Source organism: Myotis myotis, unplaced genomic scaffold (genome assembly GCF_014108235.1).
Source record: "Myotis myotis isolate mMyoMyo1 unplaced genomic scaffold, mMyoMyo1.p scaffold_m19_p_7, whole genome shotgun sequence".
NCBI classification, from domain to species: Eukaryota; Metazoa; Chordata; class Mammalia; order Chiroptera; family Vespertilionidae; genus Myotis; species Myotis myotis.
In genome coordinates, this window is record NW_023416379.1 from 9185513 (window position 1) to 9200354 (window position 14842).

The 14842-nt window shown below is 47.2% G+C and overlaps 1 protein-coding gene across 3 annotated transcripts in view; it reads right to left on the minus strand.

Annotated features, from left to right (window-relative positions):
• Positions 1 to 13031: 13031 nt before the first annotated feature.
• Positions 13032 to 14842, minus strand: part of MTHFD1L (methylenetetrahydrofolate dehydrogenase (NADP+ dependent) 1 like) — a 159947-nt gene continuing 158136 nt past the window's right edge. For all 3 annotated transcript variants that reach the window (XM_036316575.1, XM_036316574.1, XM_036316572.1), the window contains one exon: positions 13032 to 13337. The gene's annotated coding sequence lies outside the window, so the exon portion shown is untranslated. The remainder of the gene's footprint in view (positions 13338 to 14842) is intronic.

The following is a 14842-nucleotide window of genomic DNA, read 5'->3' on the forward strand; positions in this document are numbered from 1 at the left end:
CCGGAGCCAGAACCACCCAAGAGTAGAGAGATGTGGTTCTGCAAAGGAAAGGGTGTTGTTTCTACCAGTAGGAGATTGGATACCAGGAAGACAAAAGCGAAATCTGTCCACCATAGTCCAGGATATGAGTTGGCAGCACATAGAAGACAGTACGTTTAGCACACAGAGAAGAAATCCATCTGTGTGTATATACATATGGGTCGCCCTTTCAATGAGAAAACACAGCTTCTGAACTTTCTCCATCAGGTGAGGTTCTGAGGAAACCAGGTAACGGCATTCAGGCTTGTTTGTGATGAATACAGACCATGAGCTTCGGGGGCTGGTTCTCTTCATGGACATTAGCACTGGCCTGATTGTCAGCATGCTGTGAAGGTCAGTCCCTTCGGAAGGATCCGAACTCCCCCACCTTCCTCACTGCTCCAGGCCTGGCCTTGCCTGGAATCCTCCTCCCAGTGGCCGGCAGTCTATGACAGGCTGGCTAGGTCAATTTTACAACTTCTAGGTTTGTTTTCTCAGCCGAGAAAGGAGAAGTTGCTGAAGGCTGATTCATTGATTACAGTTTGTTTTGAAAGCTTTGAAATGTGTTCTTTGGACTACACCCTTGGCCTAATATACCCAGCGTACCACCGCACAGGCAACCACCCTCACCCCAACACGTTACTCATGGTAGGACCACCACAACCACTGTTTGCAAAGACCTGCTCTTTAGGACGGAGTCAGTCACATAATCCTGCTTTCATCTTTATAGGCTTACTAGAGGCCTGGTGCATGAAATTCGTGCATGGGTGGGGTTCCTAGGCCTGGCTGGCGATCAGGGCCAATCAGGTTCCCTGCCTCCCGGCTTTCTCCTTCCCTCGCTGCCTGTGCGCTACCACTGCGCAGTTCCCCACCTCCCCCTCTCCTTCCCTTGCCGCCCGCATCCGCCTTCACCCACTCCAGGTTCCCCGTCCCAGCCTGGGGCCCGGCCCCAATTGGGCGATTGGGACTTGCCAGCCAGGGGGAGGGACCGGAAGGTTGGCTGGCAGGCCCCATGGGTGATCGGGGCACCTGCAGGTTGGGGGCAGCTCCTGCATTGGCATCTTCCCCCTTGTGGTCAGCACGTGTCATAGTGACCTGTCCCTTAGGCTTTTATATATATAGATTAGAGAAATCTAGGATAAAATATTTGAATGGAAAGGAACCTCCAAATCCATCTTCTTTCCCATTGGTTGGCTGAGTCCTTACCTATCATTTCTTGAAGATGGACAATTAGTTCTGTGTAAGCATTTCCCCTGAAAGTCACTATTTAGACATGCCCCAGCCCCATTCCCTTTTTGTTATTAATCCTCACTCACTCAAGGATATTTTTTCCATTGCTTTTTAGAGAGAGTGGAAGGGAGGAAGGGAGGGAGAGAGGGAGAGAGAGAAACATCGATATGAGAGAGACACATCGATTGGTTGCCTCCTGCACATGCCCCAACTGGGGCGGGATTAAACCTGCAACCCAGGTATGTGCCCTTGACTAGGAATTGAACCCAAGACCCTTCCGGCCAGGACCCTCAGCCCCTTTTATTTGTGGAACAGTTTGTATCATGAAAAAGTTCTCTCTCATATTGAGCTCTCTTTAAAGATCAGCCTCTTCTTAAAGCAGAAAGCAACTTTTGAGGAGTTCTTTGTGCCTATTTTTGTAATAGATCAAAGTTTGAGCTTCAGATGATTTGGGGTGTCTTTTTATGAGTCGAAGTCTCATCATCTTTATTTCAGATCAGTAACAAGGCATGTTTCTGGAATGCGTACATGGTTTTGGTATAAACAGTCCCCAAACTCATGCATCAACCTGACAAAGTCTAGACTCAAGAGTTTGTTTCAAGGAGGGGAAAAAAGCCATTTATGATAGAAAGAATCGCGAGCCTATAAATTGTGCCGAAGTGTGTTTATATTACTACATTAGAGTTTAAATAAAGTAATCTAAGAGTAAACCAAACTACAAGTCACAGCAGTGGAAGCAACCTCAGCAGGGTCACTTGAAATGACAGGTCACACTTGCCTGGATTGCGCACACAGCAAGTACAGATTTCCAAGCAGATGGCCAGCACATCAGGACATTGCTCCCAGGGGGTAATATTTCATCATTACCATCCTCATCTTGAGAAACTGAAGTTCAAAGAGATGAACGACTGTCTCTAGTCAGACGAAGCCCTGGTTTGAGGGGTCAGGAGTACCTGTGATCGCTCTGACATAATCCAGGCAACAATTTACAGCTGATTCGTATGACTCAGGCCAGTACCCGAAAGGGATTTCCCATCCCCTGAGACAGACAGCAAGCTCACCTGGGGGTGCCCATATGAGGTGTGAATTTTCATCAGATTCTTAAAGATGTCTGTGACATGTCTCCTGCTCTACCCTGACCCCATGAATACCTAGAACTCCCGAATCATCAATCAAGGGACATAATTTGCTCGGTGATTTTAGTTTATGCTAAGGGTTAAACGAAGTCAGAAAAGGGGGACAGAGGGACCAATGTAATATACTCAAGTAGTGCACTAAAAATAAGTCCAAGGAGAAGGTATAGGAGGAAATTTGTGGGGTTTATAAGCAAAATCAATACTTAATAAAATTTCACAGCTGTGTGTTAAGTAAATATATTTTAAGGCAAACTTAAATGCTTTCTGCATAGGTGTGTAATTACAAATAAAAACTATATATATCAAATGTACATAGTTAAGACTCATAACCTATTCATATTAGATGCTGGAACTATTTGGAATCCTCACTGAATTTATAATTAGGAGCAAAAAGGTACAGATGGTATGGGCTGTTGGCTCAGACACGTAGATAGATGTCATTGTCCAGACTCCTGATGTATCTCACCTGGACCACTTTCATTAGCTCCCAATTAATCTCCCTGCCTCTTGCCTCTCCTTTCCCTAATGCATCTTTGCTGAAAATACTTCCGTGGCTCCTCAGTGTCCTTGGAATAAAGATCACACTTTTAACATGTCATTTAGGATTCTCTCAAATCTGGCGCCAACATGCAATTCTAACCCTATCTCTCACCATGTCTCCAGACACCAAATATTCCCCATTTATCTGTTAGGACCCACCTAAGATTTTCTAAGTCATGAAGACTTTGTACCATGGAGCACATCCCTACATAAATCAGCTTTAAAGTGGAATTCTGTAAGGACAGATTGTGGAGAGGTCATGTGGGGGGTTCCAGACGACAGTCCAGTTAGGCCCTTAGCTGACAGGCAGCATAAATGGTCACACAAGAACAAGCCCTCAGATGATTCTAGCTACTACCCTGCAAGCCTTCTGGCCGAGGCCCAGTCCTGTGGGCGGAGATGAAACTATGCTCCCGCTGTGATCCACAGTTCTGACCCGCTGAAACCATGAGAGAGAATTATTGCTTTAAGTAACTAAGGCTTGGGGTAATTTGTTATGTGGCCATCATTAATTAATAGTGTCCCTTACTTGGTTTTACCCACACTAGGTACAGATCTTGGTTCTCAGTAGTTAGTATCCAATGCAGAAAGCTTTCTATAAAGGTATCACCAAAGGCCTTTTGAGTTATAGACTTTATAGGGAAATAAAAGAGAATATTTGAGCCCTGGCCGGGTACTCAGTTGGTTAGAGTGTCATCCTGGTACACCAAAGTTGTGGGTTTGATCCCTGGTCAACCCAAACCAGAATCAACCAGTGAATGCATAGATAAGTGGAACAGCAGTATGATGTTTCTCTCTGTCTCTCCCCTTCCCCTTTCTCTGTTAAAAAAACCACCACCACCACCACAACAAAAAAAAAACAGTAACAATTTTTAAAGGGACTATTTGAATTTCGAGTAAAAGATGAGGTGCATGTCTGTGTGTGTGTGGTTAGCATTTTATGCATGAATAAATATAACAGAGCACAGATGCTAGTCAGTGGAGTTCTGATCCAGCCTTCAGTTCCTCTTCATTGAATCCTGTTAGGAGCTGTAGCCAGTGTGGTACTGAGAAGAAAGGCGCATGGGGGTTCAGATTCTTGTATTTACACTTGAACTGCGCCGCTATTGCGTCCTTTGCGATTCTTTCCCCAGGCTGTTTGTTGTGGCCTTGCTGCTTGTTTAAGGATCTTAGCACTGTTTTCAGATCTGTGTCCACGTCTGCAAGGATGATTGCTCAACGCAACTTCAAGTTCCACAGCTTCATCTGCTGTTTCGGATGGTGACTTACTTCATTAGAGATCTGACTCATTGTTAATGTCTACGTAGCATCATTGCACGGATGTTCCGCTGATTTTCTTTTGCTATCTAACTCCTAGGTTGATTTCAATGCTTCCAGTCAACAAATGTAAGTACTTCTTGGCTTTGCCATGTCCCACAGACAGCCAATACTCAGTTGTATTATTGCTGCCTTTCTTTTTTTCCTGCTTCCCTGGCTGAGGGCCACTGGGCAGACACGGACTGCCCACTGTGCTGCCTGCTAAGAGCCTTAATGATTGCTGTGGTTAAGGGTGACAGAAAAGGTCATGGTTAAACAGACTTGGAGAATACCTGAAGGCCAGTGAATCTTCACTGCATGGCTGGAAGTTACCAGATGTCTGCTTCAGAGACTGGACACTCAGGAGATGGACTCTTGATTGTATTAGTAATTGGTGGGAAACAGGAATAAACACAATCTAACAATAATGCATGTTTCCTCATACATATTTTAATCACATGGAAATGAGGATGTTTCTGGTTTGTTGGAGGGGGATTTCAAAAAGTTTAGGGTGAAATTCTGAAACCTATTGTAAAGATCTGACTTTGTGAGAGCTGGCAGGTTGACGAGCTGGCCTGTCCCGCTTCCTGCCCGTGAGGCTGCAGCATAGTCACTTGAGGGGAGTGAGAACGCAGTAGACACCACTCTGGCTGGACGTGGGTCTTATTTTCCAGGCTAATAGTTTTTCCAGGGAGAAAGCTCCTGGTGGCTTGGCTCTGACATTCTTCCTGAGCGAGCAGCACTGACAGCCTGGGCTTGGGGTCCCTCAGACCCAAGTCCAAGTCCCGCTCAGCCCACTCGCTCCCTGTACGTGACAGTCCCTGAACTTTCGAAGCCTCAGCTTCCTCTCACACAGATAATCAGACCAGCCTCCTGGGATTCTTGGGAGGATGAAATGAGGTCATGCTGATAAAATGTTCAGCAGAGATCAAGCTTTCAATAAATGGTGGTGGTTATTAATCCTCGACTAGCTGAGCTGTGAGAGACTGTAGCAGACATTGCTTTTCAAATTTCTCCTTTTACAAGTGAGGCAACTGAAGACTGGGAACGGGAGATGACTTGGTCAAGGCCACATAACTAGTTAGAGTAGAATCTCGTAATCAGAACCTGAGCTGGCCTAAACCCCAGACACAGAATGAATAAGAAGGAGGAGACAAAATTTGTGTCACATGAATCAAAGGTCTGTAGGTGTCTGACAGTTAACAAACTTAAAGATTGTTTTTAATGTGATAAATGCACATGACATAAAAGCTACCATTTAAGCCTGTTTAATACAGGTCTGTGGCATTAAGTACATTCGCTCTGCTGTGCAACCATCCATCTCCAGAACGTTCTCCGTCTTCCAAACTGAACCTCTGTACCATTCAACAACCATTAAGGGACCTTTGAGTCAGAAAACTATTGTGAGCTGGGAAAAGAAATTCCCCGGGTTTCCTAGCGTACAGTTATGCCTTAAAACCTTACAGTTCTCTTTCCCTTCAGCATCGCACTATTTCTGGCCACTTTTACTTAGGAAAGCTTCATTCCTTTGGGGGCTCCAGGATCTTTCTGTGTTCCGCTCTCTTTCCATGGGTGTGTGCTCATTCTGCCCAGCTGGCCGGAGAGGAGCCCCCCACTCCAGGACTCAAGTTTTCACAGCCTGGCTCTCATTCGCGGCCATGCCCTCCCAGTCCCCCGACTCCTGTCACTGTGGTCTCTCATACACAGCGCTTCCCCCGGATGCCAAGTAGTGAGTAAGGGAAGCAAGGAATGCTCTCTCTTCACAGGAAGGGGCCAAATCCTAATAACACATCGAGAAAAAGAACAGCCTGAAAACAGTAACCTCAACTCATACCGGAGGAAGCAATCAGGACACAATGACAGCAAACCATTCACAGCTAAACCTTTACGGCTGAAACCCCCAAACTCCTGCCACGGCCTGAGCTCCTGTGGGACCAGAGCCACCAAGGCCTGAGCTCCTGTGGGACCAGAGCCACCAAGCCCGAGAGGTCCGCTCAGGCGCGGGGCCCCGTTCCCCTGCCCAGCGCTCTCCCTCTCCCTGGGATGGTTTCACATCGGGCCTGACACCTTGAAAGCAGGATGTTTGTTTTTTTAATCCTCACCGGAGGATATTTTTCCTTTGATTTTTAGAGAGAGTGGAAGAGAGAGGGAAAGACAGAGAGAATCATTGATGTGAGAGAAACACATCGATTGGTTGCCTCCTGCATGAGCCCTGACCACGGCCCAGTAGGAACCTGCAACCAAGGTACATGCCCTTGACCGAAACTGAACCCAGGACCCTTCAGTCCCCAGGCCGATGCTCTATCCACTGAGTCAAACCAGCTAGGACCAAAGCAGGATGCTAATCAGACCAGCCCAGTGGCCACTTCAGACATGTTCCTGTATGTCACTGGGGCCTGGAGTGGCATGTTGCTAAGAGCTGGAGAGCTAAGGGAAACAGAGGTTGAAATGCTCAGACTGGTGATGCATCCCAGTGGAGACCCCCAAGGTGCCAATGGTCAGAGCAAACACAATGAGAGTAACAAGAGAGACACCAGGTCCACTTGCCCACAGCTGTGATTGGAAGCTGCTGGGGGCCAGAGGCTGTGCTGGTCAGGCCCAGGGACCCCTGGGAAGACTCAGCCTGGCCTTGTCCTGCTTCCCCAAGGAGCCCCGGGCAGGGTTCCGTCACACCCCTTGGAGCCATCCTCTAGGTGCCTCTCCTCAGAATTCTTAATCACTTTCCTCTTTAAATATCAGTTTTGCCAGGTGAAATGAATAAGAATAATTGCTTAATTATAAGCACGGTATTATGCACATTATACTTATAACACATTTTATCTTCACGACAATCCTATAAAACAGTTACCGTCATTCTCATACGAGGTGGGAACAGGCATTGGGAAGAACAGCGCCTTGCACAGCTCACACAGCAGGCTGCAGGGAGCTGGAGACCAGACCGGGCCCGCTGGCCCTGCCACGCATCTGGACCCCTCTGCCCGAGAAGTCATTCCAGGGAATCTGCTGCTACCCTGGGCATGTCAGCTACGTTCTAAAGATGTTTACAACTGGAGTTGTATGTTGGAAATAAATGTCATTACAACGACTTTAAATACAAGCCCATTATAATTGCTCTAGTGGCCATAAATTGTCATACTAATAAAAAACCTATTCTTTTTGTCATTTTTGTGTGCTAAAGTACACATAACATACAATTTGCTATTTTAACCACTTTAAACAATTCCATGGTATTAATTACATTCGCAATATTGTGTAACCATCACCACTATCTAATCCCAAGCTCTTTCATCACTCAAACAGAAACTCTATATCCATTAAGCAACAACCTCTAGCCCCTATTAACCTCCAATCCACTTTAGAAAATATATATTTTATTGATTTTAGAGAGGAAGGGAGAGGGAGAGAGGGATAGAAAAACCAATAATGAAATAGAACCATTGATTGGCTGCCTCCTGCACATTCCACACTGGGGACTGAGCCCACAACCTGGCATGTGCCCTGACCGGAATTCAAACTGTGACCTCCTGGTTTGTAGGTCGATGCTCAACCACTGGGCCACGCTGGACAGGCCAATGCACTTTTTGTCTGTGAATTTTCCTATTCACTTCATATTGTACTTGGTAATACAATATCTGTCCTATTATGTCTGGCTTATTCACTCATCGTCATGTTTTCAAGGTCAATCCATGCTGTATCATATGCCAGAATTTAATCTATTGTATGTACACACTGCATTGGACACTTGGGTTGTTTCCACCTTTTGGCTATTGTAAATAACACTGCTATGGACATGGGTGTACAAGTATCTGTCTGAGTCCCTGTTTTCAATTCCTTCAGTTTATACCCAGGAGTGGAATCCCTGGATCATATGATAATTCTGTATTTGACTTCTTAAGGAATTCTCTCTTTTGCTATGGAAATAAACAGGTTTATGAGACTGAGGCACTGCCTCCTGTGCTAACGAGGCACCTAAATAAACAGGTTTAAAAAATGAGATACACTTTAATTGCACAGGGTCAATTTCATTGCTATGATTGAAAAACCAAACAAAACAATCCCTTTTGTGGATTAGAATGGCAGCAATATTCTTGACAATGTATTTTTTTTTTTAAAAAAAAACCCCAAATACAAACATAAGAAATAAATGGATTGCTTAGAATACCACATTAAAAATCCAGCCTGATTAGAATGAATCCATGCTTATATTCTAAGAATTAGCGTTTTAGCCTGGATACAGGCTGGTGGCCACCTAAGGTAGGACACAACCTCCGTGTCAGTTACTCTTTTCTGCCCATTAGAGATGTCTGTCTGGAGTTAGGTAACTAGATCTCACCTTTACTCGCTTCTTTCCTGTTCCTGTTTTTATCTCGGACGCTGGAGCCTTCATCCAGGCTGCTCCTCATCCTCTGACGGGCAGGTCTCCTTCACTCTGTCCTCACCAGGTAGCAGCCTTGGCTCTGTCTGCACAGGTGAGAACAGATGTTCAAATCCTGCTCCCAGTTCAAACTCTGCCAAGACCTGAGCTTTTCGTGCTTGATTTGCCCTTTAGGAGCAATCAGTATCGCCCGCTAACGTGGGACTTCCATCCGCAGGTTGCCTGCTGGCTTCCTGAGGGCTTGAAGTGAGCTTCTCTTTGTCAGTTATCTTCCTGTATTTGAATTGGAACACCTGGTGGGGAATGGAGGTCACCTGGGAGGGGCAACCTTACATGCTTTTACCCTGAAAACCTGTTGCGTTCTAACCAGCTGCTTTGAACTCTCTGATTTTTATTGAAATAGGAGAATTCCAGACCATTTACCAGTTAGCATATTCTTGCTCCCAAAGGCCACTCGCCAGAGGAGAGTGTTGATTCTAAAAACATTTTTACCCCCAGCTCCCTGCGCAGGGCGTCCTGTGGTGACACGCTGCAGGTGGAATGGTGTTTTCATGCACTGTCTCGGGGTGCAGGAGGACCCCAAACATCTCACAGACTGTGTGCTACTTTCTCTTTTTCATGCTGGCCAGGGCGCCATCAGTCACTTTTGCCTGGTTGACTTCAGAGTTGTCAGCAACCAGAAACCACCCCAGACCTGTCTTTTCCCCTTTTCCGGCACAAGCTTAGGCCCCTGCCCTCTCCCCGTTCTCTCGGCCAAGCCCCACCCGCCGCTCTGGCCAGTTCCCATCTCGCTGGCTGTTCCCAGTCCAGTCCCAGCGGGCTCATCACAGCAGAAGCACGGCCTCCCGCCTTCCTCGCTCCCCGCCTCCCTCATTACTTAGCACTTAAGTCGATTTTTCTGCTCATCTGTAGTTTGTTGTGGATGTTTCTGATTCTGGCACTTCTGTTTAGATGTATTTACAGTTAGTTCAATTATCTGCTCTAATGGCGAGCGAGGTGGCATGAATAATTTAACCCTAATTTACATTTGGCTTTGGGATGCCTCTGTGCTCACATTTGAGTTTGGGGGTGTCTGACATTCTGGAAATTCACATTTCAGACTCAGTAATGAGGCCGCGGTGTGAGATGCCTGGGGAGCGGGGCGGGGGGAGTTATTCAGCATTTTTCCCTCTGGCCCTGTAATGTCCTTTGGCTCCCGACTCCATGATGGAGTTGGAAAGCATCCCTTCTATAGTTGGCTTGTTCTGGACCCAGGAGAGCCTTCCCCATCCTTCAGGGTGTCCGCCTCAGCCGTCTGTCTGTCTGGTGCACAGCGTCTCTATCAAGCGGGGGTGGTAATCAGGAGGCCGACTTGGAGGCAAATGATCAGGGCTCATGTAATTATCCGGGAAAGAAAAATTCCCCGATTGTAAGACTTTGCCAAATGAGCATTCATTATCGGGGGCTGCTCATCAGCACACACACAAATGTAACCGGTCTGATTGTTTTGAAAAATGGCCTTAGCCGTCCTCATTGTAAAATACGTAAGGGACGTGATGTATGATTGAATGCCTTAACTGGCTGGGAGCTAGCAGGGTCCTTGCACATCCACAGAGCTGCCCACACAGGGCTGGTGAACCGATGACATCCCGGGTGGAGGGCCAGGCAAAGCTTGCGGCCCTGACCACACCACGAGAAATGTTTACGTTGAGCTGATTTGTTACATAAACACTCTAACCTCAAACTCAGTCTGGGCAATTGCGTCCCTCTCCTCCGAGCTCTGTCTCGTCAACACGGAGGGGCAAGGGCTGTTTTCAGAACAAACCTGCCTTTAGTCTCATTCTAATCGTGGGATGAAATGACTGAGAAAGTATCTGAACGTTGGTACTTTTAAAGCATTTCAGGAAACTAACATACAAACCTAGAGTGATAAAGGGAAGGGTAGCCTTACCACGGAGTGTGATTTTACAAAAACGAACTCAAAACACGAATGTACACTTCCCTGGCAGATGGGTGGAAAGCCACACCCCCAGACCCAGCCTTGTGCAGTCTGCCGCAGATCTTGCCAGCCCAGCCCCACCCTCCAGGATCCTCGAAATGGCTTCTGGGATCATTTCACCGGCAACCCTCCCCCAGCCTCGATCCTCATCCTTCAGGCACTGGGCCTAGTGTGAGCCTTGCCTGGGCAGGCACTCAACCCATCCTGCATTACCTGACAAGATGCTGGGATGGCAGCCCAGCTAGCGTGGCTCAGTGGTTGAGCATCAACCTATGAACCAGGAGCTCATGGATTTGATTCCTGGTCAGGGCGCATGCTTGAGTGGCAGGTTCGATCCCCAGTAGGGGGTGTGCAGGAGGCAGCCTATCAATGACTCTCATGATTGATGTTTCTCTCTCTCTCTCTCTCCCTCTCTCTTCTTCTTTGAAACCAATAATAAAAAAAAAGAACCAAACCCTGGTTTAATGTCAGACCAGAGGCTCTTCAAATATCCATTGTGAAGACTACTCATGGATTGCTTTAATCGAGTCAGTACATTCTAGTTAAAACGAACAAAATATCCCTGGCAATAGAGGAATGAGCAGAACTTTAACGAACGGATCGACTGATTGCCTTGCTGCGTCTTACCTGAGTCTCCTTGTCAGGGAGTCCGGACAGGGCGTTCCTCTGGGAGGCTCAGAGGGTCCTGGTCTGGCCTCGACCTCTGTAGGTGTTGCTACTGCAGGCGTTGGAGCAGAGAGGCAGCGAGACCACAGGTCTGTGAGCCCTGGCCGGTCACTTCTGATCTGTGAGTGGTTTCTTACATGTCAGTTCTAGAGCCTGAGAGGAACCAGGACACGCCCATCCTGAGGTTTCTAACCCGAACCCACCCTGCCAAAGGCCACGTGAACTTTTCTTTCTCCTGCCTTGGCCTCGGGAGCGAGTCGATAACTAACTCTTCCTTAAAGTTACACTGCCAGCCTGTGGATGCCTCAAGTCTTCACGAGTTGCTAAGCCCGTTAACCAACCTGCCCAAGACCTTCCCTGCCAGTGGGGAGTGCTTCTCGCTCAGCAGGTGTATGCGCGTAGGTGAGCGAATGAGGAAGACACGCCAATCACACACCAGCTCTGACACCTCGAGAAGTGAGACGAGCCCCCTGATGGGAAAGGGTTCCCAGCAACACCTGGGTTAGAGGTCCTTCAACGTGAGCGTTGAAAACTTCCGCATCTGTGTTCAGGATGCTTTTGATTTTTCCCTTTTTGGTGACTCGGTGAGCTGCCTGGTGAAAGCTGCCTAAAGAAAGAAGTCCCTGGTCTAAATCTATAGTCCCTTGGAGTATAGATTTCTGAAATCCTTTTCTCCCCTTGAAGCATTTCAAAAATAGTAAAGGAAACTTTAAATGGTAGAGGAAAAGAACAAAAACTCGATAGCAGTAAGCAACTGCTTAAAAAAAATCAATTCACGAGAAAGAATGCTTACTGAGTGCATCGTAGAGAGCACACATTTACCGAGAACGCTTACAATCCTCAAATGGTTACATAAAAAAATACTAGTTTCCTGTCTCTTTGGAGAGGTATATTCCCAAGGATAAGGTGGGGACGGGGCTGGGGGGACGCTTCAGAAACACCCAGTGAAATCATTTGTGGGAGTCTTTGTGCGGGGAGGCTTTTAAGTTAGTATCCAGTGTTTGGGAACAAATTAAATTGTGCATAAAGACACATTCTGGGCAGAGCAATTAACGAGCAGGGTCAGCGAAGGGCGCAGCACGAACTCCCAGGAAAGAGCTGGTGGCGAGGTCTCCTGCAGGACGTGCCTGGGGACCGCGGAGATATTCATGGGGACTGTTACTCACACTGCTAGAGCACAATCGCGTCTTGTTTGCGCCTGAATCCTTGGTTTTGTCTAAGCTTTTATATAATTTCGTATTATTGTAGGAAAAAATGGGAACAAAGGAGGGCCAGGAACTCCGGGAGGGGAAAAGGCCATAGAACATTCTTTACTGCGGGTGAAGAGTTGGACACATGGAAAAACATCGGCCAACACCTAACTTTTAGGAGGAACTTTCTTTGCCCTGTGGGCCTGCGGAAGCTTAACGGCCATTGAGACTCACTTACTGGTGGAAGAGACGAGCGCAAACCCGTTAGTTTGTAGGTAAGTGATGCCACCTCAGTGGCACCGGAAACCAGTGCTGGCTGTGAAGCGCACTTCGCTCCCAAGGACATTAGCACGCTTGGACAGCAGGGAGATTTCACAACGGACCAGATATTTCTCCCTGTTGTTTTTTTTTTTTCTTGTTATGTTTGCGAAGCGCTGGTGGCATTCACAATTTTCCAGGAAACTGGTGTCAGGTAACAGCCCCCCAGGAATAGCCACCTCTAGAGAGCAGAGCTTAATCTGGCGCTGGAAACTGGCCGGCCGGTTTTCTCAAGACAAAACGCATTTCCTTCCAGTTCAAAGACAAGACAGCAAACTCCAGAGTGAGAAAACGTTACCTTTTATTTCACACTCTCTTAATCGCTCCGTCCCCATACAATAAACACTCTCAAGTGTAAGCAGTGGGAGATAATGTAAACGCTGCCGAAACAGAAAATAAATTAGTTTCTTTTCAACGTGGTGGAGGTCCTCTCACTGATCACTGCGCTGGGCTGCAGACAGACGCCCCGGGAAGGAGAAATCTTTGGCCTATTCTACCACTTCTCTCGCGTTGCGTAACAAGCCTATTTCAAATTCATTCTCTCCTCCAACCGCGGCCAAAAGGCAAGGAGTAGTTTGAGTTTCAGGAACCTGAAAAACAGAAAAAAGGGGGGGGAAAAAGTCGCAGTGGGTTAAGAACAGCCTTCCCCTGGTGGGACACTGTTAATATCTGATAGCTCTAAAGCTGGAGACAGAAGAGAGTTCAAGGGCAGGTGGGCGAGTCTATTCACAGGAGGAGGCCGAGACCACTGTGGTGACATTTTTGGTGATGAGCAGCGAGTCGGTTCTGCACCCCTGTGACCGCGTCCAGGGGACACTGCAGGCAGTTTCTAAACGTCCTAACAGATTCACTTGGGGGCCGTGGTGGGAGCCCCATGACTCCTACACATGGGGTCTGCAGTCCCAGGGTCCTGTCCAGTGAGAACATTCAGGCTGTGAGACTGAGACTCCTGTCCCCTTTGATGTCAGTCTCCCTTTTACAGCAGGCACGGGAAGCAAGGTCCGAAAACCGCACTCAGGATGAGAAGGAAGTGAGCAGACCAGAACTATTGTTGTTAGGGCTCTGCGGCATTCCCTCAAAGGGTATGAAGACTCTCTGCCACTGTTTAACCCTGCAGTCTTTTAGAAAGAGAAGCGATTAAACTATATTTAAAAACAAACAAACAAAGAAAACACCTAAGTTCCAGAAAGAAAAAAAAATGTGTTCACTACTCCAGAAGAAATGTAAATGCAAGCATTTATCTACCCGGCCAGGAGTTCAGACGCGGCTGGAATATAGCAAGTGGGCCTCCCACACGTGAGGGAAGGGGCTGGAGCCAGAGAGAACACAAGATGGAGATGAAGACAGACGACGATGAACTGCAGATACTCCCCTAATGTCTGATTCCAGTCAGGGAGTGAATAAAGCAGAAACACTGCCAGCATAAGAACCACGAAGAAGGGAATATTGGGGATGTTTGGGAGGGAGGTCTGTCTGGTGCAGACCTCATCCTCTGCTCAGACGAGGCTGGCCTCCCTTTGCTAAGGCTCAGAGACTCTTGGGGAGGAAAGAGGGAAGGAGGGGCCTAAGGCAGGAGGATGGGCGTGGGGGATGGAGATGCCCTGAGGCAGGCCAGGCTGGAACAAGGCTTTCCACCTCTGGGGGCAGGGTGTGTGTGTGTGTGTGTGTGTGTGTGTGTGTGTGTGTGTGTAAGAGCAGCTGATCAGCATGTAACCTCTGTGCCCCATGGATTTGTGTTTAAAATGGCTCAGAGTCTATGGTTTCACATTTTAAGAAAACTCGGAGGGTTGGCAGAAGTATATAGAGTCTGATTGTAGATTTTTAAAAATCAGATGTAATAGTCAAGGTGAGAATGTGAAAACGAATCAGTATATTGTTTATTCAGCGGGAGAACAACAATTTCAGGAGTTTATTTAGTGGGTAAATATTTTGGAAGATGGAATATATCAGACATTTTGTCGTGGTACGGGAATAATAAATTTAACAGTGCCCAGACGCAGAGAAGAGGAAGAGGCAAGGGATGGATTCCAGAGAGTCGAGGCAGTGTGGCCACTTGATTTGGGCCTACTAATTCCGACTTTGGACTTTAAGCCTC